At 43.1% G+C, this 19,482-nt stretch overlaps 1 long non-coding RNA gene across 1 annotated transcript; it reads right to left on the reverse strand.

Moving 5' to 3' along the window:
• Positions 1–403: 403 nt before the first annotated feature.
• On the reverse strand, positions 404–4,082 carry LOC143106129 (uncharacterized). The gene is made up of 4 exons (XR_012983630.1): positions 4,058–4,082; positions 3,046–3,079; positions 1,587–1,652; positions 404–1,023 (listed from the first exon to the last, which is right to left on the reverse strand). It is a non-coding gene; the product is annotated as an uncharacterized LOC143106129 (long non-coding RNA).
• Between the last annotated feature and the right edge of the window lie 15,400 nt (positions 4,083–19,482).

Here is a 19,482-nt window from a genome sequence, read left to right on the forward strand (position 1 = left end):
ATCACTGTAGAGGGGACAGCAATTCGCAGAGCTGGTTGTGCAGCTGGATGAGTCAGTCATCTGGGCGGTTGCATGAGTTACTGCTGTGACTCCAGTTACCTCAAACCGTGGTGCGCTTACGCCAAAAGATCGTGCAAAATCATACACATATGTGCACAGAGCCTGTACAGAGCTGAAGTATGCAACACAACTTGTCCTCTGACCTTTCTGGTTGACGTTCCTGTTTGCATGTGAATCAATAAAGGCAAACCTTGCTCCTGCATTCACTATAGCACATGTATTAGCACAAATGGTTAACAAACAAGCATCATTGCTAAACAGTGCCCGCTGCAGTGCTACATCAAAAGGCATGGCAACATCACGCAAAGCATGGTCATAGTCATCAACGTGAATAAATCCAGTGTACGATTCAGCAAAGTTTATTGCAAAATCACAATTCCACACTTCATATTTCCTAGGTAATTCAGACACAGCAATGTAACCCCTTCCATGGTCTCTTATTTTACCCTGTGCACTCATTGACCTGTATAGAACAGTTCCCTTAATCAAAACATCATCAAGATCTCCAGTTTCCCAGGTCCACACGTTCTTTATCTTGGACTTCAAAACGGCAGTCAAACTGATGGCACCACACTGCTTGTTGCGCACATTTCCAAACCGTGGATGGCCTTGATGAAAAGAGCCCATCAGCACAGATCTCTCTGGGAAGTCAACAGATTCATTCAAAGAACAACAATCAGTAGCATTATTTTCTTTCACATTACTTGACAATGAGTTTACAACAGAGTCATGGCACATATTCAGAGAGTTGGTAGAGTTTGTTTGAGAGTTGGTAGAGTTTGCTTGTATTGCGTCCGAAGACTGTAACTGGCATTGTAACTGGCATTGTAACTGGCATTGTAACTGGCAGTCCGAAGACTGTATAGCGTCCGAAGACTGTGTGTGGGCTTTTTTACGAGGACGCCCAACCTCGTCACAGGAGACCAAGTCAACCTGCACCACCGGGGACCTCTTGCTCGGCACCTGTAACACAGAAAACCCATCATAAGGTTACCAAGTCTAACATATCATACTTCTTTAATAATTTCATCATTAAAGCAACTAATATACACATACTTTCAGAACAGTAATGTATATATATTTAGATCATAAATATTCAGCAACTTCTTAAAAGGAAATATGGCGAGTTTTCATATAGATCTCCGTTTCTCATGGGTCACTGAGTACTGTTGTTATGAAACAAAATCAAAACAATCAGTTTTACCTAGCTGAAGTTGCTATAACCAGCAGCTAACGGTAAAAACGATTGCTTTCATTTTGGTTCGTACCGACAGTACTTGGTGACCTCAAGAAACGTAGATCTATGTGAGAACTCGCTGGATTTCTCCTTTAACTTAAGACATGCAGCGCAGCTTTCATTAAAATCAAATACATTCAAAATGTAAGTGGCATATTTCAAGCAAACATAAAAACTACTGTAAATAAGAATTGGGAGAAACATAACAAATGTGTCCAACATTACATATTTCCTATTAAACACACAATCATAATACATCAGGACAGATAGTAAAGCTCAACAGCCTGACCTCAGTGGACCTCAAGTCAGCCTCTCTCTTCTTGGCCGCCCTGGACCGCTTGCTTGGACGCGGCATCTGCAAAACACACAGAAAACACATCAGAAATCTCATACAGTTAGCACTAATACTTTCATCAGTTCTGATAAACAGGCAATAACAATGTACATATTTACATCATGAAGACTCTTTAACTTCTGAACTTAAGACAGGGCTCTACATTTTAAAAAAAATTCCAGGAGCACTTATGCACCCAAGTTAAAAGATTTAAGAGCACAGAAAAAAATCTGGTTGCACAGTCGGTTCTGTACTTAACTTACACATAATGTAACATTGCACTGCAGCTAACAGTTAAACATGCCAGTACACCAATTGCGAACAATAAAAATGACTGACATACCTGCCTACTTTATTTTCAATCCGTTCTATTTTTCTGCATTTTGTTAATGTCAAATATAATGCATTGGCGTAGCCCATTTGCAATTAGCCTGTATATCAAGTATCTTGCCAAATGTAATTTATTTATTTGTGAATCCATCCGTAGCAAATCCAAATATGCTTATGCTGACCTATCTGACTGCATACTGCCCACTACTACTACTAAAACCAGGACTAACGCCAATTTTCTCTTCCACAAAAAGCAACATAGTCTAATCAAGGATATTTATATTTTTTTGAAATATTTGCCTTGATGGGGGCAGTAGGCAAATGTTACTTTCATTTTGCACTTCCTGCTAGGGTAGGCCACACTGCATTTATCAAAAGGGGTGATATGTAGCTTTATAGCTATTATTAATCTGCTAAACAAATTGACATCTGGAGGATTGTTACATACCACTTGGCCTACACACAAGTACCATGAAATGGAACCTATTGCACACATACAGCTACACCCTAGTTAGGCATACACATTCTTGACCTAAAGTACAAAGCATACGAGACAGGAATAAAACTAATCCAAGCTCAGGATGAGCAACTACGTGAGCATCTGTCCAAAGCCCAGCAACCCACTTCAACCTGCATCCCTGTATACAAATCAGACTATTAACCAAATGTTAGGATTAACTTACAATACAGCAGTAATGTTTCCCTCTACAACTCTTAAATCCTCCTTCCTTGCTTTCATATGCATGCCACACCACATTCATCCATAACCCAAATAATACCACACATCACCACTGAAAACTACTGCAGGAGTCCCTGCAGTGATTCTCATGACTTTCTACTCTGAGGCCATAGAAATTACTCTGAATCAGCGCATATCAGTGTAATATACTAGTTTTTCTGTCCAGAACTGTAAGGCATTTCAATGCCATACACAAGGCCGAGCACAGCTGTAATTATTCCAGATCAACATATGGCATATTTTTTACTAGCACTACGGTTTTACATATTGCAGGCAATGCGGCATAAAAGTTTCAAAATTTCCCTAGAAGTTGTACATAAAAGCCCTGAAACATTTAACACTTACCTTCAATTAACTTGCTCAAAAAGGAATCCAAAATCTGGAAAACATTTAATATATAGTTTATGAAAGATACAAACTTAGCATTTACAATTACATAGATATGTACTTTGAGCTTACAAACGAGTGATTTTGCTTGTAATTGTAAAAGAGTATTTTAGCCGTAACCTACGTATGAATAGCTATGATTTCAGCAGCCTCGGTCACATTCCACCCAAACAAGACCAATTTAACCTAGGCTAACTTCACATCCTCTGTTTAAGATCAATTAAATTACTTCATTTGTTAAGAATTGTACATAGTTACCTGCCTTTACACACGGTGTACATGAAACGGAGCCATATATTTGTTTAATGCTTAATCAACTCGTATGGGCTATGTTCTCCCTTCAGCTATAACGTTAGCTGCTAGAAGTCTGTCTCTGATTTAGCAGAGAATGTCTAAACGGGCTCTACTAACATTAAGGTTAACTTGCATTCCAAACGGCTTTCAAGATCAGACATGACTCCAAAACTCAACCAAGGTTATAGTACCGAAAAACGTTTTCCAACACAGTTATTCAAAATGAGTTCAGTTAACGTTACCACAAAGTTAATTGCTCACAATCAAACGTGCCTAACAACGTTAGCCTGCATCATGGCGTGAAGCATCATGCAAGCATGATGTAAACTTAATTCGACGATAGTGCTACAACGTATTTCATGAGATAACGGCCAGTTCTCAACACATTGCCTGCTTCCATCGAATAATATGTTTTATGTAACTTTAGGCTATTAACGTTACTAATTCATTTTTACACAATCGCTACCTTTCCTGTCTGCCTAACTTTAACGTTTGTCGTTCATAGTGTGACACTAAAACGTTAGCTGCTAACACATTTAACAAAGGTGGCTCTCCAGATGCACCTCAGCTAAACATATTTTTATATTTGTGTGTGCCTATTCTGTTATAAGTAGCTCAAAACCAAATATACAGACATATCAATTCATTTTCTGGAGACGTTAACATTGCGTCTTACCTCGACAGTTGTAGTCAGCTAAAAGAAAGATTGTGGATGTCACAGACGAGTTAGTGGATTTTACTCGTCACAATAAAAGTCCCTACTTCATTTGCCATTCTCGATATCAAAATATTTCCACACAGAACACAAAATACATTTGATGTAAAGGTTAGAGATTACAGGTGATAGGTTAAAAAACAAATATCACCATGAAACTTAACTACCATGAAACTTATTTACTGTCATAAAAAACATCATTGTTGTATTGCAAGTTTTCTGAAATCTCATATCCAGACTCAGCAAATCAGGCAATATCTGCATAAAATGTGGTAGGCCTAATTTGCATGATTAAAAAAAAGAAATGTGAATAAAGGATAAAGTCAGACAAACATATTGTATTTTATTGACATTACATAGGCTCCAACATTTGGTAACAGTCACACCATTATTGCACCCAACATATATCTGAAAACATATCTGATGTATGCACCCAACATATATCTGAAAACACATCTGATTGAAGCTTATGTTGTTTCACACATGGGGGTATTATATATAACTGGAGAGAGTGATTAAGTCCCGCCCTCCATACAAATGAATGGCGGACACTAGGCTAATAAATCTGACCAATTCGTAGTCAACGCAATATTGAACACTGGGGCTCGGATCCAGCGCCAGTCAGCTCTGACCATGCACCAAGTTCCAAAGCTGGAAATGACACATGGACCAACGTTAATTTTTATTCGATATTCTGTAAAAAGAGAGTCATCTTCCAGTTCAGGGTGGCCATAATGCACATACCTTGCTTGCCACGTAACAAGAAGAAAAAGTTGCTAAACAGGAAGTGAGCTCATATCTCAGCAACGCTTTCATGTATCAAAACCAAACTTAGTACATGGTCCTCAGGACCCACCAGGAGGAGGCTCAATAAATTTGGTGACCTTTGACCTCTAGGGGGCTCTGTAATTGGAAAAAATGTATTTTGGCCTGTAGTTGCTGCATTATTCTGCAATGGAGGTCAATGGCAGCCCATAGAACCATCTGGTTCATCCTGATGATGCACAAATCATTTGATGACCTTTGACCTCTATGGGGGCATTGAAATCACAGCAAGCATGATAATATCTCAATCGATCTTTTATTTTTGATGTGAAACTGATGACAGCGAGTTCCATCCAGTTAATTCTAAAGCATGCGTGCAAAGGTGGGGCAGGGTGGGACGGGCACGGGCGATTGCGGTGGTAGGTTGGCTGGGTGAGGGGGCGGCGACACTCAGCCCTGGTTCAGCCCCACAAAATCAGTTACGTTTTGATGTGAAACTTGACCTTGTAACTCAGCCAATCTTGGGTTGTTTGCCATGGAACTTGCTGTGACTGCTTAATGCTATATGCCTGATGCCACGGCATTGAGTTGCATGGCAAATCTGGACTGCTGAACTGCCTGCTTGGCCCCCACATTGCTGCTTGCAGCTATATTTGGGGGCCAAGCAGCGAAGCTGCGAAGGCACCCATTGTGTTTGTTAGTTTTCTTATTGGGGGCCAAGCAGCGAAGCTGCGAAGCCCCATTGTGTTTGTTAGTTTTCTTATTGGGGGCCAAGCAGCGAAGCTGCGAAGGCACCCATTGTGTTTCTATGATTTCTTGGGGGCCAAGCAGCGAAGCTGCGAGGCAACCATTGTGTTTGTTAGTTTTCTTATTGGGGGCCAAGCAGCGAAGCTGCGAAGGCACCCATTGTGTTTCTATGATTTCTTATTGGGGGCCAAGCAGCGAAGCTGCGAAGGCACCCATTGTGTTTCTATGATTGGGGGCCAAGCAGCGAAGCTGCGAGGCAACCATTGTGTTTGTTAGTTTTCTTATTATTATTCCTCTGCCATTGAAGTCAATGGCAGCCCATAGAACCGTCTGGTGAAAAGTTGTGAAATTTGGCACACCGATTTGGGACAGTCCCATTATTCATTTCACCAAGTTTCATGTTGGCACCTCAAGCGCTCTAGCGCCACCAACAGGCCAAAGTTGGACTTGCGTTCACGCACGTAACTTCTGACCCGTTGACCCAATTTTCAAAAATGAGGTATCCTTGGATTCCTTGGATCAGGCCGAGTTCAACGCACCCTATGACGTCATTTTCCGCCATGATGGATTTTCCGCCATATTGGATTTTAGTGAAAGTGAAACTAAAACTTCACAGGTCACAAATTTTGTCCGATTGCCACCAAACTTGATACACATGATCTTCAGACCAAGCCTCACAAAAGTTGTGGTGTTTTGTCTTCGGAACTATAACCGTTCATCCGAAATATCCAATCGAAATTTGCAGCGAAGCCGCCAAACAGGAAGTGAGCTCATATCTCAGCAACCCATTCATCTATCATAACCAAACTTAGGACATGGACTTAGGACCCAATCAGGGGGACGCTCAAGAAATCTGGTGACCTTTGACCTCTAGGGGGCGCTGTAATTAAGAAACATGCCTTTTGGCCTGTTGCTGCAGTTGTGCTTAAAATTAAAACGCACTATTGGTGTCTGGTAATACTGTTGGAGGTCCTTAAGCCGACCCAACCAACTTGTGATGTCATCGTAATTGATTCGGCCGCCATATTGGATTTAATCAAAAACACGTACAAGTTTTCGCAGGTCACAAATTTCAGTGGATCCGCACCAAAATTGGCAGAGACCATCTTTAGACCATGCCTTATCAGTGCATCGCTTTTTGGAACGATTGACAGTAGCATTCAGCTGTAACAGCCAATCGAAATTTGCGGCGAAGCCGCCAAACAGGAAGTGAGCTTATAGCTCAGCAACCCTGCCATGTATCATAACCAAACTTACTACATAGGTTCAGAACCCCATTAGGAAGACGCTCAAAAAATATGTTGACCTTTGACCTGTAGGGGGTGCTGCAATTAGCAATATTGCATTTTGATCTGTAGTTGCGATGTGTTTTAACGATCTTTTATTTTTGGATGTGAAACTGATGACATGTTCCATCCAGTTCATTCTAATGAGTGCGTGGTAGGGCGAGGCGGGGCGGGACGGGGTGGGACGGGCAGGGGTGATTAGGTGGGGGGGCTGGCTGGCGGAGGCGGTGGCAATACTCAGCCCTGTTTCAGCCATACAAAATCAGTTATGTTTGATGTGACACTTGTTGAAAGTGTTGATTGCGTGTGTCTGCTGAGTTCTATCTTGTCGCCGTGGCTACTCCGGCCTATTCTGCTTGGCCCCCTCATTGCTGCTTGCAGCTATATTTGGGGGCCAAGCAGCGAAGCTGCGAAGGCACCCATTGTGTTTGTTAGTTTTCTTATTATTATTATTACTCCTCTGCCATTGAAGTCTATGGCAGCCCATAGAACCGTCTGGTGAAAAGTTGTGAAATTTGGCACACTAATTAGGCTGAGTCCCATGATTAATGTCACCAAGTTTCATGTCGGCACCTTAAGCGCTCTAGCGCCACCAACAGGCCAAAGTTGGATGTGCGTTCATGCACGTAACTTTTGACCCGTATGGCCGATTGTCAAAAATGAGGTATCGTTGGAATCCTTGGACCAAGCCGAGTTCAACGCACCCTATGACGTCATTTTCCGCCATGATGGATTTTCCGCCATTTTGAATTTCATCAAAAACACTAAAAAGTTTTCACAGGTCACAAATTTTGTCCGATCGTCACCAAACTTGACACACATGATCTTCAGACCAAGCCTCACAAAAGTTGTGGTGTTTTGTCTTCGGAACTATAACCGTTCACCCGTAATATCCAATCGAAATTTGCGGCGAAGCCGCCAAACAGGAAGTGAGCTCATATCTCAGCAACCCTTGCATGTATCAACGCCAAACTTGGTACATGGACTCAGGACCCAATCGGGGGGACGCTCAAGAAATTTGGTGACCTTTGACCTCTAGGGGGCGCTGTAATTAAGAAACATGCTTTTTGGCCTGTAGCTGCAGTTGTGCTTAGAATTAAAACGCACTAGTGGTGTCTGGTAATACTGTTGGAGGTCCTTAGGCCGACCCAAGCCAACTTGTGATGTCATCGTAATTGATTCGGCCGCCATATTGGATTTAATCAAAAACACGTACAAGTTTTCGCAGGTCACAAATTTCATCTGTTCTTCACCAAAATTGGCAGAGACCATCTTCAGACCATGCCTTATCAGTGCGTTGCTTTCTGGAACAATTGACAGAAGCATTCGGCTGTAACAGCCAATCGAAATTTGCGGCGAAGCCGCCTAACAGGAAGTGATTTCATATCTCAGCAACCCTTGCATGTATCAAAGCCAAACTGGGTGCATGGTCTCAGGACCCAATCAGGGGGACACTCAAAAAATCTGGTGACCTTTGACCTCTAGGGGGCGCTGTAATTAAGAAACATGCCTTTTGGCCTGTAGCTGCAGTTGTGCTTAGAATTAAAACGCACTAGTGGTGTCTGGTAATACTGTTGGAGGTCCTTAGGCCGACCCAAGCCAACTTGTGATGTCATCGTAATTGATTCGGCCGCCATATTGGATTTAATCAAAAACACGTACAAGTTTTCGCAGGTCACAAATCTCATCTGTTCTTCACCAAAATTGGCAGAGACCATCTTCAGACCATGCCTTATCAGTGCGTTGCTTTCTGGAACAATTGACAGAAGCATTCGGCTGTAACAGCCAATCGAAATTTGCGGCGAAGCCGCCTAACAGGAAGTGATTTCATATCTCAGCAACCCTTGCATGTATCAAAGCCAAACTGGGTGCATGGTCTCAGGACCCAATCAGGGGGACACTCAAAAAATCTGGTGACCTTTGACCTCTAGGGGGCGCTGTAATTAAGAAACATGCCTTTTGGCCTGTAGCTGCAGTTGTGGTTAGAATTAAAACGCACTAGTGGTGTCTGGTAATACTGTTGAAGGTCCTTAGGCCGACCCAAGCCAATTTGTGATGTCATCGTAATTGATTCGGCCGCCATATTGGATTTAATCAAAAACACATACAAGTCTTCGCAGGTCACAAATTTCAGCGGATCCTCACCAAAATTGGCAGAGACCATCTTCAGACCGTGCCTTATCAGTGCATTGCTTTCTGGAACAATTGACAGAAGCATTCGGCTGTAACAGCCAATTGAAATTTGTGGCGAAGCCGCTAAACAGGAAGTGAGCTCATATCTCAGCAACCCTTGCATGTATCAAAACCAAACTTAGTACGTGTACCTCCGACCCCATCGGGAGTACGCTCAAGAAATTTGGTGAAATTTGACCTCTAGGGGACTCCGTAATTGACAAAAATGCATTTTGGCCAGTAGTTGCTGATGCTCATTATTTTGCAATGGAAGTCAATGGCAGCCCATAGAACCGTCTGGTAAAAAGTTATACAATTTTGCACACTAATTGGGGACAGTCCAATAATTCATTTCACCAAGTTTCATGCCGGCACCTCAAGCGCTCTAGCGCCACCAACAGGCCAAAGTTGAATTTGTGTTCACGGACGTAACTTTTGACCTGTTGACCCGAATGGCAAAATGAGGTATCATTGGAATCCTTGGGCCAATCCGAGTTCAACACACCCTATAACGTCAATTTTTGACCTCTCTGTTTAAATCACAGCAAATGTGATCATATCTCAGTCAATCTTTTATTTTTGATGTGAAACTGATGACAACATGTTCCATCCAGTCAATTCTAATGCGTGCGTGGAAGGGCGGGGCGGGACGGGGTGGGACGTGCAGGGGTGATTAGGTGGGGGGGCTGGCTGGCGGAGGCGGCGGCAATACTCAGCCCTGTTTCAGCCCTACAAAGTGAGTTGTGTTTTGATGTGACACTTGTTGACAGTGTTGATCGTGGGTGTCTGCTGAGATCTAGCTTGTCGCCGTGGCTACTCCAGCCTATTCTGCTTGGCCCCCTCATTGCTGCTTGCAGCTATATTTATTATTACTCCTCTGCCATTGAAGTCTATGGCAGCCCATAGAACCGTCTGGTGAAAAGTTGTGAAATTTGGCACACTAATTAGGCTGAGTCCCATGATTAATGTCACCAAGTTTCATGTCGGCACCTTAAGCGCTCTAGCGCCACCAACAGGCCAAAGTTGGATGTGCGTTCATGCACGTAACTTTTGACCCGTATGGCCGATTGTCAAAAATGAGGTATCGTTGGAATCCTTGGACCAAGCCGAGTTCAACGCACCCTGTGACGTCATTTTCCGCCATGATGGATTTTCCGCCATTTTTTAATTTCATCAAAAACACTAAAAAGTTTTCACAGGTCACAAATTTTGTCCGATCGTCACCAAACTTGACTCACATGACCTGCAGACCAAGCCTCACAAAAGTTGTGGTGTTTTGTCTTCGGAACTATAACCGTTCACCCGTAAAATTCAATCGAAATTTGCGGCGAAGCCGCCAAACAGGAAGTGAGCTCATATCTCAGCAACCCTTTCATCTGTCATAACCAAACTTAGTACATGGACTTATAACCCCATCAGTAGGACACTCAAAAAATCTGGTGACCTTTGACCTCTAGGGGGCGCTGTAATTAAGAAATATGCCTATTGGCCTGTAGCTGCTGTTGTGCTTAGAATTAAAACGCACTAGTGGTGTCTGGCAATACTGTGGAAGGTCCTTAGGCCGACCCAAGCCAACTTGTGATGTCATCGTAATTGATTTGGCCGCCATATTGGATTTAATCAAAAACATGAATAAGTATTCGCAAGTCACAAATTTCAGCTGATCCTCACCAAAATTGGCAGAGAACATCTTCAGACCATGCCTTATCAGTGTATTTGTTTCTGGAACAATTGACAGAAGCGTTCGCCTGTAACAGCCAATCGAAATTTGCGGCGAAGCCGCCAAACAGGAAGTGAACTCATATCTCAGCAACGCTTTCATGTATCAAAACCAAACTTAGTACATGGCCCTCAGGACCAACCAGGAGGACGCTCAAGAAATTTGGTGACCTTTGACCTCTAGGGGGCTCTGTAATTGGCAAAAATGTATTTTGGCCTGTAGTTGCTGCATTATTCTGCAATGCAGGTCAATGCCAGCCCATAGAACCGTCTGGTTCATCCTGATGATGCACAAATAATTTGGTGACCTTCGACCTCTATTGGGGCATTGAAATCACAGCAAGCATGATCATATCTCAATCGATCTTTTATTTTTGATGTGAAACTGTTGACAGCGAGTTCCATCCAGTTAATTCTAATGCGTGCGTGCAAGGGTGGGGCGGGGTGGGACGGGCAGGGGCGATTGCGGCGGTGGGTTGGCTGGGTGAGGGGGCGGTGACACTCAGCCCTGGTTCAGCCACACAAAATCAGTTATGTTTTGATGTGAAACTTGACCTTGTAACTCAGCCAATCTTGGGTTGTTTGACATGGAACTTGTTGTGACTGCTTAATGCTATATGCCTGATGCCACGGCATTGAGTTGCATGGCAAATCTGGACTTCTGGACTGCTGAACTGCCTGCTTGGCCCCCTCATTGCTGCTTGCAGCTATATTTATTATTGGGGGCCAAGCAGCGAAGCTGCGCGGCAACCCATAGTGATTCTACCTTTTCTTATTATTATTATTATTACACATCTTTCCGCTGCCATTGAAGTCTATGGCAGCCCATAGAACCGTACAGTAAAAAGTTGTGAAATTTGGCAAATACATTCCATACATTCCCATATTCCATTTCACAAATTTTCAAGTCTGAACCCCAGGCAGTCTAGCGCCACCAATGGGTCAAAGTTGCCATTGCATCCATGCACTTAACTTTTGAACCGTATGTCCAATTTTGAACATCCATATACAGTTGGAACCCCTGGACTGACCTGAGTTCACTAACTCCTATTACGTTACTTTCCGCCATATTGGACCTCCGCCATATTGTATTTCATCAAAAACACTTAAAAGTTTTCACAGGTCACAAACTTCATCCAATTTTCACGAAACTTCACACAGATGATCTTCAGACCATGCCTCATAATTGCATTGCCTTTGACACCCATACTCACAACTGGTCGCCTGTCACGACCAATCAAAATTGGCGGCGAAGCCGCCAAACAGGAAGTGAACTCAGATCTCAGCAAGGCTTTCACATATCAAAACCAAACTCAGTACATGAACTCAGGACCCAATTAGGAGGAGGCTCAATAAATTTCATGACTTTTGACCTACAGGTGGCGCTATAATTAACAAAACTACGTTTTGGCCTCTATGGGGTGATGTGTTTGAAATTAAAACATATTAGTGATCTCTGTTAATACTTTGGGAGGTCCTTAGGCTGACACATATCAACTTTTGACATTAACATAATTGATTGGACCGCCATATTGAATTTCATCAAAAACACTTAAAAGTTTTCACAGGTCACAAACTTCATCCAATTTTCACGAAACTTCACACAGATGATCTTCAGACCCTGTCTCATAATTGCATTGACTTTGACACCCATACTCAAAACTGGTCGCCAGTCACGACCAATCAAAATTGGCGGCGAAGCCGCCGAACAGGAAGTGAACTCAGATCTCGGCAAGGCTTTCACATATCAAAACCAAACTCAGTACATGGGCTCAGGACCCAATTAGGAGGAGGCTCAATAAATTTGATGACTTTTGACCTACAGGTGGCGCTATAATTAACAAAAGTATGTTTTGGCCTCTATGGGGTGATGTGTTTGAAATTAAAACATATTAGTTATCTCTGTTAATACTTTGGGAGGGCCTTAGGTTGACACATATCAACTTTTGACATTAACATAATTGATTGGACCGCCATATTGGATTAAATCAAAAACACAAAAGTTTTCACAGGTCACAAATTTCATCCATTTTTCATGAAACTTGGCACAGATGATCTTCAGACCATGTCTCACAAACGCATTGCTTTTTTGACCTTTATTCAAAACAGGTCGGCCGTGACGACCAATCAAAATTGAAAAGCCGCCAATCAGGAAGTGAACTGTTATCTCAGCCAAGATTTCATGTATCAAAACCAAACTCGATACATGGGCTCAGGACCCAATTAGGAGAAGGCTCAATAAATTTGGCGACTTTTGACCACTATGGGGGCGCTATAATCACAGGAAGTAGGCTCATATCTCAGCAACACTTTCACATATCAAAACCAAACTTGGTATATGGACTTGGAACTCCTCCCTGAGGACACACAATCAATTTGGTGACCTTCGACCACTAGGGGGGCGCTAGAGTTACAGGAAGTTAGCTCCTATCTCAGCAACGCTTTCACATATCAAAACCAAACTTGGTTCATAGACTTGGGACCCCATCCTGAGGACACACAAAACATTTGGTGTACTTTGACCACTAGGGGCGCTATAATTAGCAATACTTTCTCGTATCAACCTCAAACTTGGTACGTGGACTCGTGGTCACAACCTGAGGACGCACAATACATTTGGTGACTTTTGACCACTAGGGGTGCCATAATTAGCAAGACTTTCTCGTATCAACACCAAACTTGGTACGTGGACTCATGAACACATCCTGAATAGCTACAATACATTTGGTGTCTTTTGACCACTAGGGAAAACTATGACATGAATTAGGCTCAAATCTTACGCTTTCATGGATTGAAATCAAACTTTGTACATGGACTCAAGACCCAATCCCAATCCAGTCCAATTCAATCCAATCCAATCAACAATCACATGAAGTAGGCTCATATCTCAGCAATCCCAATCCAATCCAGTCCAATTCAATCCAATCCAATCAACCATCACATGAAGTAGGCTCATATCTCAGCAATCCCAATCCAATCCAATCAAATCCAATCCAGTCCAATCCAATCCAGTCCAGTACAATCCAATTAAATCCAATCCAATCGACAATCACATGAAGTAGTCTCATATCTCAGTAATCCCAATCCAGTCCAATCAAATCCAATCCAGTCCAATCCAGTCCAATTAAATCCAATCCAATGAACAATCATATGAAGTAGGCTCATATCTCTGCAATCCCAATCCCAATACAGTCCAGTCCAATCCAGTCCAGTCCTGTCCAATTCAGTCCAGTCCAATCCCAATCCAATCCAATCCAATCCAATCCAGTCCAATCCAATCCAGTCCAGTCCAGTCCAGTCCTGTCCAATTCAGTCCAGTCCAATCCCAATCCAATCCAATCCAGTCCATTCCATTCCATTCCATTCCATTCCATTCCAATCCAATCCAATCCAATCAACAATCACATGAAGTAGTCTCATATCTCAGCAATCCCAATCCAGTCCAATCAAATCCAATCCAGTCCAGTCCAGTCCAATCCAATCAAATCCAGTCCAGCCCAATTAAATCCAATCTATTCAACAATCACATGAAGTAGGCTCATATCTCTGCAATCCCAATCCCAATCCAGTCCAGTCCAATCCAATCCAGTCCAGTCCAGTCCAGTCCAGTCCAATCCAATCCAGTCCTGTCCAATTCAGTCCAGTCCAGTCCAATCCCAATCCAATCCAATCCAGTCCAATCCAATCCAATCCAATCCATTCCAATCCAGTCCAGCCCAATTAAATCCAATCTAATCAACAATCACATGAAGTAAACTCATATCTCTGCAATCCCAATCCCAATCCAGTCCAGTCCAATCCAATCCAATCCAGTCCAGTCCTGTCCAATTCAGTCCAGTCCAATCCCAATCCAATCCAATCCAATCCAGTCCAATCCAATCCAGTCCAGTCCAGTCCAGTCCAGTCCTGTCCAATTCAGTCCAGTCCAATCCCAATCCAATCCAATCCAGTCCATTCCATTCCATTCCATTCCATTCCATTTCAATCCAATCCAATCCAATCCAGTCCTGTCCAATTCAGTCCAGTCCAATCCAATCCAGTCCAGTCCTGTCCAATTCAGTCCAGTCCAATCCCAATCCAATCCAATCCAGTCCAGTCCAGTCCAGTCCAATCCAATCCAGTCCAGTCCTGTCCAATTCAGTCCAGTCCAATCCCAATCCAATCCAATCCATTCCATTCCATTCCATTCCAGTCCAATCCAATCCAATCCAGTCCAGTCCAGTACAATCCAATCCAATCCAGTCCAGTCCAGTCCAGTCCAATCCAATTCAATCCAATCCAATCCAATCCAATCCAATCAACAATCACATGAAGTAGTCTCATATCTCAGCAATCCCAATCCAGTCCAATCAAATCCAATCCAGTCCAGTCCAGTCCAATCCAATCCAATCCAGTCCAGCCCAATTAAATCCAATCTATTCAACAATCACATGAAGTAGGCTCATATCTCTGCAATCCCAATCCCAATCCAGTCCAGTCCAGTCCAATCCAGTCCAGTCCAGTCCAGTCCAGTCCAGTCCAGTCCAATCCAATCCAGTCCAGTCCTGTCAAATTCAGTCCAGTCCAGTCCAATCCCAATCCAATCCAGTCCAATCCAATCCAATCCAATCCAATCCAATCCAATCCAATCCAGTCCAGCCCAATTAAATCCAATCTAATCAACAATCACATGAAGTAAGCTCATATCTCTGCAATCCCAATCCCGTCCAGTCCAATCCAATCCAGTCCAGTCCAGTCCAGTCCAGTCCAGTCCACTCCAGTCCAGTCCAATCCAATCCAGGCCTCTCCAATTCAGTCCAGTCCAGTCAAATCCCAATCCAATCCAATTCAATCCAATCCAATCAACAATCACTTGAAGTAGGCTAATATCTCAGCAATCCCATTCCAATCCAGTCCATTCCAATCCAGACTTGTCTAGTCTATCTTAGTTTAGTCCAGTCCAATCCCAACTTCTGCTTATTTGCTTGGCCCCCACATTGCTGCTTGCAGCTATATTTGGGGGCCAAGCAGCGAAGCTGCGCGGCAACCCATAGTGATTCTACGTATTCTTATTATTGGGGGCCAAGCAGCGAAGCTGCGAAGGCACCCATTGAGTTACTAGCTTTTCCTATTATTACACTTCTGCCATTGGAGTCTATGGCAGCCCATAGAACGCCTGGCTAAAAAGTTCAGATTTTTTGGCAGAAAGTTTCGGGACACTCCACTGACCACTCACACTCATTTACGGACCTCTAAACCCAGCCATCTAGCGCCACCAACAGGTCAAAATCTGGCCGAAAATTGAACCGCTGGGTCTAAAGTTATGACATTTGGCACACTGATTCAGCACTGTCCCATGATGACTCTCACCAATTTACAGAACTCTATGCCCAACACTCTAGCGCCACCAATGGGTCGAACCTGGATTGCATTCACGCATGTGACCATTGAACGGTGCGTCCGATTTTCACATATCAGGCACCGTTGGAATCCCTGGACCGACCTAATTTCAATGAACCCTATTACGTCACTTTCCGCCATATTGGACCTCCGTCATATTGGATTTAGTCCAAACTCTACAAAAAGTTTCAGCGGTCAGAAATTTCATCCGATTTTCATGGAACTTGGCGGAGATGATCTTCTTCCCGAGCCGCACAAAAGATACTTGTCAGATTTTTCAATTTCATTTTTGTTTGCCCGTGACAGCCAATCAAATATGGCGATGAAGCTGCCAAACAGGAAGTGGACTAACATCTCTGTGGCATTTTGAGCTAACATAACAAAACTCGGTACCATTAGTCAGGACACTGTCCCAATCTCTCACAGCAATTTTTATGCATACATTGAATACTCTAGCGCCACCACCAGTTTAATGCTGGACATGCGTTCATGCGCGTATTCCTTGACTCTTTTGTCTGATTTTCACAATTGAGGTAGCGTCTGAATCCCTGGACCATCCCGAGTTCATCGACTCCTATCCCGTCACTTTCTGCAATATTGGACCTCCGACATATTGGATTTAGTCCAAACTCTACGAAAAGTTTCAGCGGTTACAAATTTCATCCGATTTTCACAGAACTTGGCGGAGATGATCTTCTGCCCGAGCCGCAAAAACGATACTTGTCAGATTTTTCAATTTCATTTTTGTTTGCCTGTAACAGCCAATCAAATATGGTGATGAAGCCGCCAAACAGGAAGTGGACTAACATCTCCGTGACGCTTTGAGTTAACATAACAAAACTCGATACCATTAGTCAGGACACTGTCCCAATCACTCACAGCAATTTTTATGCATATACATTGAACACTCTAGCGCCACCACCAGTTCAATGCTGGACATGCGTTCATGCGCGTGATCCTTGACTCTTTTGTCTGATTTTCACAATTGAGGTAGCGTCTTAATCCTTGGAACATCCCAAGTTCATCGACCCCTATCCCGTCACTTTCCGCCATATTGGACCTCCGCCATGTTGGATTTAGTCCAAACTCTACGAAAAGTTTCAGCGGTTACAAATTTCTTCCGATTTTCTCAGAACTTGGCGGAGATGATCTTCAGACCGAGCCGCACAAACGATACTTGTCAGATTTTTTAATTTTAAGTTTATTTGCCCGTGACAGCAAATCACACATGGCGACGATGCCGCCTAACAGGAAGTGGGCTAACATCTCGGCTACGCTTTAATGTATGAAGTCCAAACTTGGTACAGGGACTTGGTATCTGATTGTGAGGACGCACTAGGAAATTGGCATCATTTGGCCTCTATAGGGGGCGCTGCAATACAGGAAGTGAGCTTGTATCTCAGCAATGCTTTGATGTACGAAGTCCAAACTTGGTATAGAGACTTGGTACCTGATTGTGGGGATGCACTAGGAAATTGGCGTCATTTGGCCTCTACAGGGGGCGCTGCAATACAGGAAGTGAGCTTGTATCTCAGCAACGCTTTGATGTATGAAGTCCAAACTTGGTACAGGGACTTGGTATCTGATTGTGAGGACACAGTAGGAAATTGGCATCATTTGGCCTCTATAGGGGGCGCTGTAATACAGGAAGTGGGCTCATATCTCAGCAACGCTTCGTTGTATGAAGTCCAAACTTGATACATGGACATATTAGCTGATTGTGAGGATATGCAAGGAAAGTGGTCTCATTTGGCCTCTAGGGGTGTTGCAATAAAGAAAGTGAGCTCACATCTCAGCAACACTTTGGTGTATGAAGTCCAAACTTGGTAGACGGATATGGGAGCTGATTGTAAGAACGCACAAGGACATTGGTGTAATTTGGCCTCTAGTTGTGCTTTAACAAAGTAAATGAGCTTATTTCTCAGCCGTTCTTTATCCAATTGCCATCAAACTTGCTGTGAGTGCTTGCTCATCCCATGGCAACGCCATTCCTGCTATAGCGCACTGCTTGGCCCCCGCATTGCTGCTTGCAGCTATATTTATTATTATTATTATTATTATTATAACGAAACGCTCATTTGCCATTCAACCGTACAGTAAAAAGTTGAGAAATTCGGCACATTGATTCGGTTCAGTCATATCTTTAATTTATCAAAGTTTCAAGTCTGCACTTTGAGTGCTCTAGCGCCACCAACATTTCAAATTTTTTATTACATCTATGCACATAACGTTTGAACGGTACACCACATTTTGAACATTAAGGTATATTTGGAATCCTTGGATGAGACCGAACTCAACGCAGATGTGAATTTATGAGGTAAACGTAATTGATCAGGCTGCCATATTGGATTTAATCAAAAACACCTAAAAGGCATCAAAGTTCGCAAAGTTTGTCCGATTTTCACGAAACTTGACGCAGATGATCTTCAGACTATGACTCACAAATGTTATTGCTTTTCGGAGCCATATTCAAAACCCATCGCCCGTCGTGACCAATCAAGTTTGGCGGCGAAGCCGCCAAACAGGAATTGAAGTGATCTCAGCAAGGCTTTCGCGTATCAACACCAAACTCAGTACAGGGTCTCAGGACTCAATTAGGAGGAGGCTAAATAAATTTGATGACTTTTGACCTATAGGTGGCGCTATAATTACCAAAATTACGTTTTGGCCTGTAACGAGTCATGTGTTTGGAATTAAAGCATATTAGTGATATCTGTTAATACCTTGAGAGGTCCTTAGGCCGACACATGCCAACATGTGACGTCAACATAATTGATTCGACCGCCATATTTGATTTCATCAAAAACACTTAAAAGGCATCAAAGGTCATAAAGTTTGTCCGATTTTCACGAAACTTGACGCAGATGATCGTCAGACCATGACTCATAAACGCATTGCTTTTTGGAGACATATTCCAAACCGCTTGCCTGTGACGACCAATCACGTTTGGCGGCAAAGCCGCCAAACAGGAAATGAAGTGATCTCAGCAAGGCTTTTGCGTATCAACACCAAACTCAGTAGAGGGCCTCAGGACCCAATTAGGAGGGGGCTCAATACATTTGATGACTTTTGACCTATAGGTGGCGCTATAATCACATGAAGTGGGCTCATATTTCAGCAATGCTTTCACATATTGAAACCAAACTTAGTATATGGACTTGGGACCTCATCCTGAGGACAGACAATAATTTTAGCAACCTTTGACCACTAGGGGTGCTATAATTTGCAACACTTTCTCGTATTAACACCAAACTTGGTATATGGACTCGTGACTACAACCTGAGGACGCACAATAAATGTGGTGACTTTTGACCACTA

The sequence above is a fragment of the Alosa pseudoharengus genome, unplaced genomic scaffold, assembly GCF_046254945.1.
Source record: "Alosa pseudoharengus isolate Yale_2024_CS ecotype anadromous, Long Island Sound unplaced genomic scaffold, YU_APseudo_1.1 YU_APseudo_1.1_scf_6, whole genome shotgun sequence".
Classification (NCBI taxonomy): Eukaryota; Metazoa; Chordata; class Actinopteri; order Clupeiformes; family Clupeidae; genus Alosa; species Alosa pseudoharengus.